We start from the raw sequence: 16,144 nt of genomic DNA, 5'->3' as shown, positions 1-16,144 counted from the left end.
AAGATTAACTGCCGACGGGGTGAAGGGGAAGGAAAAAATTACAGTTTAAAAATGCCTGAGGAAGAACCGCTTATTCTTATGCAAGTGGTTCCTCCACCAGGGAGAAAGTTTAATTGCTATCCTACGGAACTGAATCTCTCGGCTGGAAAAGGGGAAGGCTCCAGCAGCAGCACTCGGTGGCTAGAACCCTTGGGCCATGCGTCCCAGCCCCTGCGCGGAGCCGGAGCGGCCTGGAACTGCTGCTCGCCAGTCCCTCCTGAAAAAGGAAGTAAAAGGCCATGAGGATGAAAAGGCTCAGAAGGAAGATGGAAAAAGAATTGGTTTGCGTCGCACTCACCACTTCTGGAGCTCCCAAGTTGCGTGTCAAATATGTTTCAGGACTTTTCCGTAGTTCAGCTAAAGACCGGGTTCTCCTCCGTTCCACGGCCACGAAAATTTAGACTCGCAGATGGTTTAAAGGGTGAGTAAACCAGGGTTTTAATGGGTGAAAAGAGGGAAAAAAGGGGGGAAAGAGGGAAAAAAAGGGGGGAAACAGGGACTCATCCAAAGCCAGAGTCCCTCGGCTAAAGTGCTTCCCGGCAGGCCAATGGAATCCCAGGTTCCACACAGGAAGAGGAGGGGCCAGGCTCCTCCCTGCTGCAAATGGCAGGAACTTCCTGAGGCTCCACCACAGTGGGCAGGCTGACTGGATTTCTCTGAGGACCACCTTCCCTCTGGCTGTCTCAAAAATGCTCCAGGCTTCATTTTTTTCCACATTGCTTTCGATCTATCAGGATTATTTACTACCACTGCTTACCATTGCTTTCAAGTATAAACGTAAGTAATAAAACAAAATAACTCCTATTACTAGCAATAAATGAGGTAAACAATATCCTTACCGTAACAGGTATTGTGTATATATTTTAACAGAAATGTATGGGGGTGATATTTCAACCCCCATGGAGTGTCTTGATTGTTGTCCATATTAGATATAGAGGTAAGAGAGGGAGAGAGAAGGCATTGAGGGGAATGAACCCAAAGGGTAGCCTCTAGTTCTCCTTTGATCACCTACTGTTTACATGAGGACTTGCCTATAGTAACCTAGTAACCAATATTTAGTGATCCAATATTTAAATCTTTTCAAACCTGAAACTATTTTTAAGCAAACTTCTTCACAGTACTCATCAATATATATTCTTGTCAATTATTTTTTTTCTATGAAAAGTATTTTTAATAATAAAAATAATCATTTGATTTAATCTTTTAAATAGGTTGTAAAGATGAGATACTATAAAATCTTTATAGCTGAGCTCCTGATTAGAATACACCTATGAGTTTTGTTAACAATTAAAGGAAAGTTTCAAGCTAGGAAGAAATTGATGCTTCTAAGGATTTTAAAACTGTTTCTTAACAAAAGCTAATAGATAACTTTTTTCTTACCAAAAACATAGCAAAAAAAACCCTATAAAACCAGCATGGAGTGGCAATATAGGTCTTACTACAAAATGAACAGCACTATATTCTCATTTTTGCCTGTCACATCATTCTATTATTGATCAAGGGAGAGAATGGTCTAAAATTCCACAGGGAACTATTAATACCTGTGATTTGGGAGCTTTTTGGGGGATACTGCTATAATAAAATGCCATATAATGAGTAATATATAAACAATAAAAATTTATTTTTCACAATTCTGGAAACAGAAGTCCCAGATTAAGGTGCTGACAAATTTGGTGTCTGGTGAGGTTCATTTCTCATAGATAGTTCCATATTGATATTCTCACTTGGGAGAAGGAGCTGGAAGATTTGGCAAGTCTCCAAGTCCCCTTTTATAAGGGCATTAGTCCCATTAATGAGAGCAGAGCCCTCATCACCTAATCACCTCCCAAAGTGTCTACCTTCTATCACCTTAGGGCTTAAGTTTCAACATATAAATTTTACAGGAGCACATACATCCAAACCATAGCAGGATGAGAAATCCCTTTCACTATTTATGAAATTTCAAAAACAAAAAAAAACCCAATGACATAGAGAGGCAACCACAATAATAACTCAATTCTGATTACATGAAAGCTTGAGGGTTTTGAGTTAACAATATCTTCTGAGAGGAATGCCCTTAGATCTTCTTAAAGAGATGTTAGTGTTAAAACCACTACAAGGATATATTTATCATCTTTATCTGTACAGTCTAGGATCTGTTGTTCAAATGAGTGATTCAAGTTCACTGAAGTCGTTATTCTTCCTATATTATTTACCAGTATGCTTATTTACCAGTATGCTATAGACCAATTTCTTTCTTTCTTTCTTTCTTGCTGCACATCAAACTCCACATAAACCTGTTATTGCCATCATAGTTTAAATAGAATCACTAGAAATATTGGGCAGAGGTGAGGCTCTGCATAATTGTTAATCACCCCATATGTAGCCATCTCTCAAATTCAAAACAATGATTAAGAGGCCTTAATGCACAGTCTTGGTTTCAATTGTTGTTCGTCCACTCACTAACCAAACATTTGTTGACTAGCAAATAGATTTAAAAATAAATGAGAAACAGAACCTTGCTTTCAGAAGCTCATAGCCTACTGGGAGAAGTTAAAAGGTAATCACATGATTATAATAAGACAATGGTAACTTTTACCGTAGTAAAAGTTACAAAAAGCAATTGGAGAGGGTGATTAGAAATCTATGCAAAATGTAGCCGGGCGCGGTGGCTCACGCCTGTAATCCCAGCACTTTGGGAGGCCGAGGCGGGCGGATCACAAGGTCAGGAGATCGAGACCACGGTGAAACCCCGTCTCTACTAAAAATACCAAAAATTAGCCGGGCGCGGTTATGGGCGCCTGTAGTCCCAGCTACTCGGGAGGCTGAGGCAGGAGAATGGCGTGAACTCGGGAGGTGGAGCTTGCAGTGAGCCGAGATCGCGCCACTACACTCCAGCCTGGGCGACAGAGCGAGACTCCGTCTCAAAAAAAAAAAAAAAAGAAAAAGAAATCTATGCAAAATGTTCATTTGGGCACAAACAGGTAGGTTTATTTGGACCCAGCACATTAAGAAACTGGGAGAAGGTGTAGAATTAGAAACAGTGTAAAGGGCGACTGAACTCTGCCTCAGGTATCAGAACGTTAAACATGTTTAAAATAGATTCCAAGGTAACATAAAATAATAGATGCTCCTCAATTTAGGATGGGGCTATATTACATTTTCAACATACAATGGATTTATTGGGAAATAACCCCATCATAAGTCCAGGACTCTACCGAATGTGTTTTCATTTTACACCATTGTAAGGTAAAGAAATTATAAGTCAAACCATCATAAGTTGGACCCTGGCTGTAAAATAATTCACTACACACCCACTCTCTGGTATTTCGTTACAACAGCCCTGGCAAGCGAATGCAATAGGTGACCGAACAGGAGTTGCATATTGATAGCTACACAGAATGCAGAAAAGCTAGGATTCAAACACTAGAATTCTCATAGCAGAGCCCATACACTTCATTCTTTCACAATAAAACTCTCATGACAAATGTGGAAACTGAGGTAGTGAGTGGAAGTCACATGCCCCATGTTACACATTTGTGCAACCCAGAGCCAGGATTTAAACTAGCTCTATTTTATTTCCTCTGAGATAATTTAAAAGAAATTGTATGATTCCTTGGATAGCCAGTTTGACTAAAAGCTGCATTTCGCTGAGTTTCAACTTTCCTGTAAGTGAGGGTTGAGGAAATGCGAGCTTTGACACATGTATACAGGCTACTAAGTTGATTTCCATGGATGAAAGATGACAAAATTTTGCAAAGGAGCTCCATAGTCACTTAAGGCATTAGTGTCATATTTTACATCAACTCCTAACTGTCCCTGGTAAGCCATACATGATATCATTCTTTATAATATCAACTTAAACACAAATTTTATTTGTCAGGCTGATGTTGAAAGCCTTTTAGTGCCTTCAATAGCTACCAGAAGAACCATTACAATAGATGCCCTAAATTATAAAGAGTTTCCCAGGAGTCTGACTACTCCCATGTTTTAGTTAGTGACTGAGGAATTGCAAGCATCAACCAGGACTGATTATCAGTTATATAATGACTTAAGTCAGAGCTTCCTCTATTCTGGCACAAATCACTTCTTTAAAACTTTGGACCTCATCCTAGCCTACATGTGGAAAATGTCTGCGCATTCTAAGGGTTAGGAAGAAAAGAAACCTTAAGGAGACTAAATTAAATTCTACAATTCAAAGTTCTTCCCATCAAATTGTATAAGAAACTTCTCATGTTTAAATGCATTCTCTTTATTGCAATGGTTAGTACTGTAAATTACTAAATTAGTAACAACATTCTTCCATGGGGGAATCTGATAATGGTACTTAAAATAAATACCACCAAGATTAAACATTTTTGACAAAGTACCATAGTATAGTAGGAAAGTGGCAGACAATGTCTACAATACAGCAGATGTATAATATTTGTGGAACTGTTACCTTCACTGACTCCAGACTTAGGAAAAGTAGACATAGATATATGGAGCTCCAGGCCCAATCCCTTACTGTTTTTTTTAGGACTATCTCCCTTCTAGAAATGTCCTGGATATGTACAATTTTCCATCCATACATACATCTTTCTGGGCTGCGTGTCTACGATGGGTGGCAACCACTGTTTCATTACTGGGGATATGGCAGAGCACATTCCCAGCTATGGTGGCCATGGGGAGAGCCTCCTTCTGCTTGAGAAAAGAAGAAAGAAGAAAGAAAAGTAAAGGGGACTTTGTGCTGCAGCTTGGGTACCAGCTCAGCCACAGTAAGGTAGAGCACCAAGCAAGCTCCTGTGGTCCCCGATTTGGATTTGGTCCCCTTTATAGGATTTGGCTCCTACAAAGAATTTCTGGACTTACGTTAGTAAAGAAGATAACCAACTTACCTGAAGGGGACCAAGTCTGGCAGCATTCATCATAAGCTGACTTTAGAGCTGTTGGGCTTTGAATGAACATCAGCAGAAGTCAGGCCATATGTCCCCTGGGCCCTGGGTGGTGGTGGCCATGATTAGGAGGAAACAAGCAGATTCCTCCTGCTTGAAAAAAGAAGAGGAATGTGTGGGAGAGACTTTGTCTTGTGGCTTGGATGCCAGCTCAGCCACAGTGGAATAAAGCATCAAGTAGATTCCTAAGATTGCTGACTTCAGGATATGACTCAAGTGGAAAAGTTAGGTTGAAGACAAGCTCTGAAACAGGTAGAAAAGACAAAAGCAAAAAGAATAGAAAAGAAAGAAGCACACCTACAAGATCTACAGAGTGACTCAAAAGGGCTAATCTAAGAGTTATTGACCTTAGAGAGGAGGTAGAGAGAGATATTTGGGTAGAAAATTTATTCAAAGGCATAATACTGAAGAACTTTCCAAATCTGGAGAAAAATATTAATGATTAAGTACAAGAAGGTTGTAGAACTCCAAGCACATTTAACATAAATAAGACTAAAAACATAATGATCAACTTCCAAAGATCAAGAACAACAACAATAAAAATACTAAAAACAGCAACAGAAAAGAAACAACATACAAAGGAGCTTAATACATTTGGCAGCAGACTTCTCAGTGGAAATGTTACAGGCCTGGAGAGAGTGGCATAAAATATTTAAATGTGAAGAGAAAAAAAACATTTTATCCGACGATAGTGTATCCTGTGAAAATGCCCCTAAAACATGAAGGAGAAATAAACATTTTCCCAGACAAACAAAAGCTGAGGGATTTCATCAACACCAGACCTGTTCTACAAGAAATGCTATAGGGAATTCTTATCAGAAAAAAATATATATATATTAACAAGCAATAAGAAATCAAGTGAAGGAACAAAGCTAATGATAAAGTAAGTACACAGAAAAACAGAATATTATAAAACTGCAATTGTAATTTGTAAACTACTCATGTCTTAAGTAGAAAGACTAAATTGTGAACCTATCAAAAACTATAATTACACCAGCTTTTTAAGACATAAACTTTATAATAAGATAGAAATAACAAAGTGTTAAAAAGTGGGAGGATAAAGTTAGAGTATAGAGATATGAGTTTTCTCTCTGCTTCTTTGTCAGTTTTTTTCTGCAATTAGTGTTGTCATCAGTTTAAAATAATGGGTTATATGATATTGTTTGCAAGTCTTATAGTAACCTCAAATAAAAAAACCTACAATAGAGACACAAAAATCTAAAAGTGAGATATTAAAACATACCACCAGAGAAAATCACTTTGGAAAAAAAAAAAAAAGAAAGCAAGGAAAGAGGGAAGGAAGAGAAGACCACAAAACTACCAGAAAACACATAAAAATGGCAGGAGTAAGTCCTTTTTTATGAGCAATAAGTTTGAATGTAAATGGATTAATCTCTCCAGTTAAAAGACACAAAGTGGCTCAATAGATAAAACAATAAGGTCCAATAATCTATTGCCTTTAAGAAACACAAAAACACATATAGACTAAAAATAAAGGATGGAAGAAGATATTCCAAGCAAATGGAAACCAGAAAAGGGCAGAGGTAGATATACTTCTATCAGACAAAATAGATTTTAAGAAAAAATATTAAAAGAGATAAAAAGGTCATTATATAATGACAAAGGGATCAATTCAGCTAGAGGATACAACAATCACAATTATATATGCAACCAACACTGGATTACCCAGATATATAAAGCAAATATTATTAAAGATGAAGAGAGAGTTTGACCTTGATAAAATGATAGCTGGAGCCTTCAGCACCCTACATTCATCATTGGAAAGATAATTCAGAGAGAAAATCAAAAGACATATCTGTCTTAGTCTGCACTACATACCAAATCGACCTAGAAGATATTTACAGAACATTTCAACCAAGGGCTGCAGAATGCACATTCTTCTCCTCAGCACATGGACCATCCTCAAGGATATCCTTATTTTAGGCCACAAAACAAGTCTTAAAGCAATTCAAAACATTAAAATTATATCAAATATCTTATCTGACCACAATGGGATAAAACTAGAAATCAATAACAAGAGGAATTTGAAAACTATACAAACCCACACAAATTTAACGATATGCTCCTGAATGACCAGTGGGTCACTATGGAAATTAAGAAATATTTTAAAATCTTTGAAACAAATGATATTGGAAACACAACATACCAAAACCTATGGAATACAGCAAAAACAGTACTAAGAGGAAAGTGTATGACAAAAAGCACCTACATCCAAAACGTAGAAAAAGTTCAAATTAGTGTAACCTAATGACACATCTTAAAGAACTGGAAATGCAAAAGCAAACCAAACTGAAAATTAGTAAAAGAAAATAAATAATGAAAGTCAGAGCATAAATACATAAAATTTAAATTAACAAAATACAAAAAGTCAACAAAATGAAAAGTTGTTTTTTTGGAAAAGATAAACAAAATTGACAAAACTTTAGCCAGACTATGTAAAATAGAGAGAAGACTCTAACTAATAAAATCAGAGACGAAAAAGAAAACATTACAACTGATACAGCAGAAATTCAAAGGATCATTGAAAACTACTCTGATCAACTATAGGCAAATAAATTTGAAAATGCAGAATAAATGGATACGTTTCTAGACACATACAAACTACCAAGGTTGAGCCTTGACAAAACTATAAAAAACCTGAATAATCCAAGAGCAACTAATGAGGTCAAAGTTGTAACAAAAAGTCTCCCAGCCAAGAAAAGCAAGGGGCCAGATGACTTTGCAGCTAAAGTTTACCAAACTTTGAAAGAGTAACGAATACCAATCCTACCCATACTATTCTGAAAAATGGAGGAGGAAATACATTAGAACTTATTGCACGAGGCCAGTGTTATTCTGTACCAAAACCAGAAAAAGGCACATCAAACAGGTCACTAAACCTGATGGACATTGATACAAACATCCTTAGTAAAATGCCGGCAAACTGAACTCAACCACACATTTAAAAGATCATTTATCATGACCAAGTGAGATTTATCCCAGGAATGCAAGTAGAGGTCAACATATGCAAATTGATTAATGTGATACATCATACCAGTAGAATGAAGTATAAAATTATGTGATAATTTCAATTGATGCTAAAAAGCATTTAATAAATTCAACATCCCTTTGTGATTAAAAAAAAACCCTTAAAAATAGTGGTTATATAGGAAACATACCTCAACATAATAAAAGCCATATACAACAGACCCATAGCTAGTATTATATTAAGTGGTAAAAAAACTGAAAGCCAGCCGGGCACGGTGGCTCACGCCTGTAATCCCAGCACTTTGGGAGGCCAAGACGGGCAGATCACGAGGTCAGGACATCGAGACCATCCCGGCTAACACAGTGAAACCCTGTCTCTTTTACAAAAGCCATTCTGAGGAAAAAAAAAAACTGGAGGCATCACATTTCTTTACTTTCAAATTATACTTCAGAGCTACAGTAAACAAAACAGCATGGTACTGGCATGAGAACAGACACATAGACCAATGGAACAGAATAGAGAACCAAGAAATAAATTCATACATCGACAATAAAGTTATTTTTGACAAAAGTGACAGGAGCAAACTTCTGGGAAAGGACAGTTTCTTCAATAAATGGTGCTAAGAAAACTGAAGATCCACATGCAGAAGAATGAATCTAGACCCCTATCTTTCACCATATGCAAAAATCAAATCAAAATGAGTTAAAGACTTAAATCTAAGACCAGAAATTATGAAACTACTACAGGAAAACATTGGGGACATTTGACAGGGCAAATATTTTTATAGTAATACCCCATAAGCACAGACAATCAGAGCTAAAGTAGACAAATGGTGTTACATCAAGTTAAAAAGCTTCCACTCAGCAAATAAAACAATTAACAGAGTAAAGTGACAACCCACAAAATAGGAGAAAATATTTGCAAACAATATTTGCAAACTATCTCTCTCACAAAGAGTTAGTAACAAGAATATATTAAGGCTCAAGTTCAATATGAAAAAAATCTAAAAATCCAATTAAAATGCACAAAATATCTGAAAAGACATTGTTCAACAGATATACAAATAGAAAACGGATATTTGAAAAGGTACTCAAGATAATGGATCATCAGAGAAATGCAAATCAAAACTACAGTGAGGTGCCATCTCACTTGAGTTAAAATGGCTTTTATACAAAAGACAGGCAATAACAAATGCTGGCAAGGATGTGGAGAAAATAGAGCCCTCATAAGCCCTCATACACTGTTGTTGGGAATGTAAATTAATACAGCCACTATGGAGAACAGTATGAATGTTCCTCAGAAAATTAACAATGGAACTACAACATGATCTAACAATCCCACTGCTGGTCTTTCACCCAAAAGAGAGGAAATCAGTGTATTGAAGAGATATCTGTGTTCCAATGCTTGTTTCAGCACTATTCACAATAGCCAAGATTTAGAATCAACTTGTGTGTTCATCAACAGATGAATAAATAAAGAAGATGTGGCACATGTACACAATGGAGTACCATTCAGCCATTAAAATAATTAGATCCTGTCATTTGCAACAGCACACATAGAACAGGAGGACATTATATTAATTGAAATAAGCTAGGCACAGACGAAAAACTTTGCATGTTCTTACTCATTTGTAAAAACTAAAATTCAAAACAGTTTAATTCATGGAGATGAAGAGTAGAATGATGGTTACCAGAGTCTGGGAAGGTTAGTTGGGCATGGGGAAGTGGGAATGGTTAATGGTTTCAAAAATGTAGTTAGATAGAATGAATAAGATCTAATATTTGATAGCACAACAGGGTAATTACAGTCAAAATAATTTATTGTACATTTAAAAATAACTACAAGAATATAATTGGAATCTTTGTAGTACAAAGAAATGATAAATGCTTGAGGTGATGGATACTCCATTTACTCTGATGTATTACACATTGCATTCCTGTATCAAAGTGTCTCATGTACCTCATAAACATATCTATCTGCCTTATATGTATGAAACTTACAAATTAACAAAAAATAGATGTGGAAGAGAGAATATTACAAAACAATATTATTGCTATATGCAAAGCTTTCCACATAAAGTTAGAGAGCAAATTACATTTGCAATATTTAAATTTTATTAATTTCATTATTAATTTTACATAACAACATAGAAAAAAACAAAAACCAAACAACTGTTCTGATTAGGCTATGACTTGCAAATGTTCAGTTGAGGAGCCAGGGCCAGAACATAGCTATTTTGATTCCAAATTATTTCTTCTTTCCATTTTACTCTGAGACTTCCTGGGAGAACAAGTGAATAGGCTCCCTCTGTACGCAATCAGGAAATAATTATTTTAAACAATGATAATAACTCCAATACCTTTCCTAGGAGTGTGTTCTGGTTCCTCAAAATCCTGGGTCCTACATATTGCCTACTCCAAAGGTTGCTCAATAGTTTTTTGGTATCTCTTTTAGAGGATGTTAATAAGCAGAAATGTCAATTTCATCATTTAAAAAAAAAAAAAAACTTTTAAGAAAAGGAAAAAGTAAAGTTATCCGTAGAGAATATGTAGTGTGATCTGGGCTCTTCACAAAGGCTATCTGCGTAGGATTTGTTACTTCTCTTTACGTAAAACACACACATACATATACACACAGAGTAAAATAAAACTCCACTTACAATCCCATCATGATTCAAAATACTTATAAATTACAAAGCAAAAATCCCTGCCTATGGTCCCTTCGATCCCACACCACTCGTACTTTGGTCTGGAGTCTTCCAAACTTTTCCTAATGCCATTATATAGAGCACACTATTACTTTCTATCTCAGTCTCCTCATATTCCCACAATACACCCTAGTTTAAAAAATTTATACATACTCATCAGCAACTCACTTTGTTATTCCATTTAGTTATACATCATGCACATTCATATGAATTTAACATTTAACACAGACTTGTGTGTGTGCGCTTATAATTATTTACCCAAATAAGAACATTAAGATCAGATTTCAGAAATCATGCCCAAAGCCACAGAGTAGTGGCAAAGTCAGATCATGGATCTGACTCCCCCTTGTTTCACACCCCATTCCCTTTTCCCTAAAACATGAAGTCCCCCTAGGAGAAGAGAGGACAAAGTCACCCACTCTCATCATTGTTTTATGAACAGTCTGCTGATTAGCATCAGATGTACTAAGTCTGTCAAGGATTTGGATTTACTCCACTTAACTTTTGGGTATCCCTAAATTCCACCTGTTACTAAACCCTCTCCAAAAGCAAAAGCTGTGAGCATTTAAACAAGCACAGCCGGCAGAGGCAGCTGTGGGACTAGTCGGAATTGGCACCACCTCCAAGGCTGACAGAAGCTACAATGATGTTGGGGAGATGCCTGTGACTTCTGAGCCAATTCTCTTTTCCATGTTGCTGGCATCAGGGGGATTCCAGACCTGGCCATGTGCATTCAAGCGTTGTTCACTTGGTGCCTGGGTTAATGTAGTGGCATTAATATCTGAACCAACCATATCATATGCTTTGATTTTATGTAGAATTTTGAATGCAAAGGTTGGATTTTTCCACTTGACTTTTTCTGCCATTATCCTAAAGGCAATAAGTTACACTCCTGTTTCAGACATGGCATCTAATTAGCAGGTAAGTCCAGCCTTTAGCATCTAATACTCTACTTGGCACACAGAGATTGCTCAATTAATTTTGACTGATAGAGTGAATGAACAGGTGATTGGGTAATGTCACTGGATCCCCAAGTGGGCTTTGTTTGCCCGCAGTGGGTGTATTAGTCAGGGTTCTCTAACATGACAGATCTAATAGGATAGATGAATATATGAAGGGGAGTATATTAGGAGAATTGACTCACATAATCACAAGGTTAAGTCCCACAATAGGCTGTCTGCAAGCTGAGGAGCAGGGAAGCCAGTCCGAGTCCCAAAACTTCAGAAGTAGGGAAGCCGACAGTGCAGCCTTCAGTCTGTGGCTGAAGGGCTGAGAGCCTCTGGAAAATCACTGGTGTGAGTCCAAGAGTCCAAAAGCTGAAGAACTTGGAGTTGCGTGTTTGAGGGCAGGAAGCATTCAGCTCAGGACAAAGATGACGCCAGGAGACGCAGCCAGTCTAGTCCTTCCATGTTCTTCTGCCTACTCTTATTCTAGGGGTGCTGGCAACTGATTAGATTGTGCCCACCCAGATTGATGGTGAGTCTGCCTCTCCCAGTCCACTGACTCAAATGTTAATCTCCTTTGGCAACACCCTCCCAGACACACCCAGGAACAATACTTTGCATCCTTCAATCCAAGAAAGTTGACATTATTAACCATCACAGTGGGTAAGTTCAGAACTTTAAGGTATTCCAGTCAAAACAACTTTATTGAAACGTCTGTGACATAAAACAAAGAACTTTCACTTATAATAAGAAAACTAGAGTCTTTGTCCTGAATCTGTAGGCTATATGTCTAGAGATGAGTCACTTAATCTCTCTCTGTCTCAGACTATTCATCTTAAAAAATGGAGTGGGGGTACTATATGATAGTTCTATTTCAGAGTTCTTACATGTTATTAATGAAAATGTCAATGTGATCCCTTAAACCACTATATAAAATACAACAAATAAAATGTTGGGCATACAGGAATTTTACCTAACAATTAGACACAATACTAAAGATTAGGCATGGTCTCTGTGGTGAGGATACTGACCAAATGATTGCAGCAGCAAGGTAGGTATGAAATTACTGGAAACATAATTTCCCTAATGCACAAGAAGCCCAGGTAAGCTTGATGCAGCCCAGGAAGATAAATTGAACCTAAACCATTACTAATTCTCAAAGCTTTTCTGAGTTTGTGTAAATACTGAAATTAATTTCTCTTAGGCACAATGCCACTATGGACTCTGAAAACCATGTGGACACTGTCTCCTGAGTCTGCCCTTAAACTAGTCCTGGAAAGATTGTCAAGCTGTCCCTGTATCACAGGAGACAGATGAGAAAGTGAGTGTGTGTCATTGACTACAGCCAGTTCAAGACCGTCTCTTCCTCTGTTCCTCACTCTTTCCTTTTCACTTTTTTCTTCTGACATCTTTGGTTTCAGATACCCATTTCTGACTTCTATTTGGTCTTGGGACATTCTTCTCTGTCTAAGTGACCTCTCCAACCCTTCCTAACCCATTTGGACTCTCAGCTTCCTGTGTACCCAGTTTCAGCTCCTTTGCAACTCCTGTTAAGATACATTTTGCTGCTAGTCTTCACCTTGCAAGAATCACACGAGGTAGGCTAACCTTACCCCTTGCCTTTCACACTGACCCTAGGTCTCCCCATTACAAGAGGGAGAAAAAAGTATTTCTGATTTTTGCTGAGTGAATACAGATAGGGAATGGAAGTGTGAAAGTTCAATAGCTCTGTCCTTATTTATCATCACTAGAGAGTCCTATCTTTTTCATCTCTACCTGTTCTCTTCTTCAGCTGCTAGATTCCTAGGTGAATAATTCAGGCTTTACTTATTTATTTATACCAGGTGATCGGAGGTATCTTACACATAAATATAGATGCAGTAAGATGGAAAAACTTTGGTAAAAAAAGAATAAAAGATGAAAATCCAAGTAATCAAAATGGAAGAAGAAGAAGAAAAATAAAATTCGGAAAACCAAGGCTATTAAGAATTATGACAGTTAAATCTATTATGTGTGTCCCAGTTCCTTAATAGCTAAAAATTGAAGAAACTTAGTGGGTCATAAAGTTCTCAGTTTTGATTAGCAAGAGACAGATGAGTTTATAAATGAAAATCAGGCTGTATCTTGGGCTGGGCTCTAAGGAAAAATAAAATTCCTAGTAGGTCTTCATATAAGGGAGTTTAGATAAAAATAGTGGATAATATTTGTAGTAGTTTTACTCCTCCTTGCCTTCAAAACAAAATACTCCTTTATTCCATATATGACTATTTTTTATACTGAAACTCAGTAAAATCTGTGGAAATACATTTCAGTCTTTTTCACTAAAGATAATTATACATATACCAGAAAGAATAAATTGACTATGAAGAATAGGCATGGGCTCCTTCGAAGACTCTGCACCAAATTTGCATTAATTTTTTTTCTTAAGGAAGGTCCCCTTGATTATATTAAATATATGTTTGTGATCCTCCAATACCTGGAGGTACCTTGAATCAGATATCATGTAATCTGGGTAATCTCTAAGGCAGTTTATGGAATTTGAAGAGTTTTATTGACAAGCCTTCAAACCATTAGCCGTCTCTTCTGGGCTGCAACATTGTCAGTATGTTATGAAAGGGAAGCTATTATTGATGAATGACAATGTATCCACAAACTCTAAATAATATGACTATTCAATGACTACTCATTAAAATTTCACTGTAGATTGTCTTTGTTAAATGCAGTCAGTAATGAAATTAAAAACACAGTTTGTAGTTTTAAGAAATGTTTAATAGGAAACAAATATGCATTACAATATAATATCATAAGTACTATTATTACAATATATACAAAGAGTAATGAGAATATTAAAGAAAAAAAATATATGCTTGAGAATTTCCAGGGCAGTGAAAATACTCCGTGTAATATTACAATAATGGATGTATGTCATTTTCTACTTTTCAAACCCATAGAATGTACAGCACTAAAAGTGAATGCTAATGTAAGCTATGGACTTAGGGCAATAATGGTATGTCAGTGTAGCTTCATCGATTGTAGCAAATGTACCACTCTGGTGGGAGATTTGATAAAGGGAGAGGCTGTGCATGTGAGAGGAAAAGTATATGTAGGCTATCTCTGTACCTTTCTCTCAGTTTTTCTGTGAACCTAAACCTACTCTAAAAGCTAAAGTCATTAATAAAACAACAACAAAAAAGTGTGCTGAATTTTTGTGGAAGAGCTAGAGAAGGATTTACTCAAAAATAGAATTAACGCATGTAACGTTTTGGATTGAAAATAGATAATTAGCTCAAATTTCCTAGTTATATTAGGAAAATTAGTTATTTAATCTGAAAATGATGTCTTACAGTAGTGAAAACAATAGGGAAAAAAAAGAGAAGAGGAATGAGTTTAGATATCGGTGGATTATTTGGAAAGATAAAGACGTCTGAGACAATAAATTCAGGGATTTGGACTAGTTAGAAAAATGGAGAGAACTAAGATTAGCATGGAGGTGCTAACCGGGCCAGGCAGAAGATCCTGAGTGGTCCTGCCATGTTCGACATGAATATCTGATTCACAGAACTAAAAGGATCAAGCAACTAAGTATTTTAAAGTAAGCAAGGTATTGCCAAGTTTTTCCTGCATAAAATATTCAACTTGTATCTCCAGAAATATGAGTATGTAGGGAGTCAGTATATCTATTGAATCTTTTTGTGATGCTCAGAAATTCTGTCTCATTGCCAATACATCTGGAGCTCAGATATATCCCTTGATATCCATGGACTTAGCAGCTTACATCTTATAGTGGGCTGTCTACAGAATCCATGAATACTGTTTTTGCCAAGATAAGAAGCCAGGGACACCAGGGAAGCCTGGAAATAAAAACAAGCAAAAAAGACAACAGAAACAAAACAAAACAAAAAAAACACCTCTTTATTTGCATCTGCAGCAATGTAACACTGAAATACTTAATTTTGTCCAAAATAACAATGCCAGCCGGGCGCAGTGGCTCATGCTTGTAATCCCAAGAGTTTGGGAGGCCGAGTTGGGCAGATCACCTGAGGTTAGGAGTTCGAGACCAGCCTGGCTAACGTGGTGTCTCTACTAGAAAGACAAAAATTAGCCGGGCATGGTGGTGGGCACCTGTAATACCAGCTACTCTGGAGGCTAACACAGGAAAATCGCTTGAACCCAGGAGGCGGAGGTTGCAGTGAGCTCAGATCGTGCCACTACACTCCAGCCTGGTGACAGAATAAGACTCCATCTCAAAGCAAAACAAAACAAAAACCAAAAACAAACAAATAAAAAATAACAAAAAATCAAAATACCAGTGCCTTGAAAACGGGACTATAAGAGATCTCTACTTTTGCTACTACATTCTGGCTGCTCCAGAATGCTTCCCTGTCTAATCTGTAGTGTGAAAGCCTGGTGTCATGGCTAAACCCTGCACACCAAAGCATTGTCACTGTTAACATCTTCTGCACTTACCAGATCACAAATACATAAGAGCCTCCTATCATATGTTGTGGCCAAACTTGGTCATACTCTTCTTCTCACTGCCATTAGTGGAGAC

The 16,144-nt window shown here is 37.1% G+C and overlaps 1 long non-coding RNA gene across 2 annotated transcripts in view; it reads left to right on the top strand.

The window, feature by feature from the left end:
* Positions 1 to 326: 326 nt before the first annotated feature.
* Positions 327 to 16,144, top strand: part of LOC139359612 (uncharacterized) — a 125,028-nt gene continuing 109,210 nt past the window's right edge. For both annotated transcript variants that reach the window (XR_011615754.1, XR_011615753.1), the window contains exon 1: positions 327 to 460. This is a non-coding gene — a long non-coding RNA (uncharacterized lncRNA). The remainder of the gene's footprint in view (positions 461 to 16,144) is intronic.

Source organism: Macaca nemestrina, chromosome 17 (genome assembly GCF_043159975.1).
Source record: "Macaca nemestrina isolate mMacNem1 chromosome 17, mMacNem.hap1, whole genome shotgun sequence".
Taxonomy (NCBI): domain Eukaryota; kingdom Metazoa; phylum Chordata; class Mammalia; order Primates; family Cercopithecidae; genus Macaca; species Macaca nemestrina.
The sequence above is the reverse complement of the archived record's forward strand: the minus strand, read 5'-3'. Positions and strand labels throughout refer to the sequence as shown.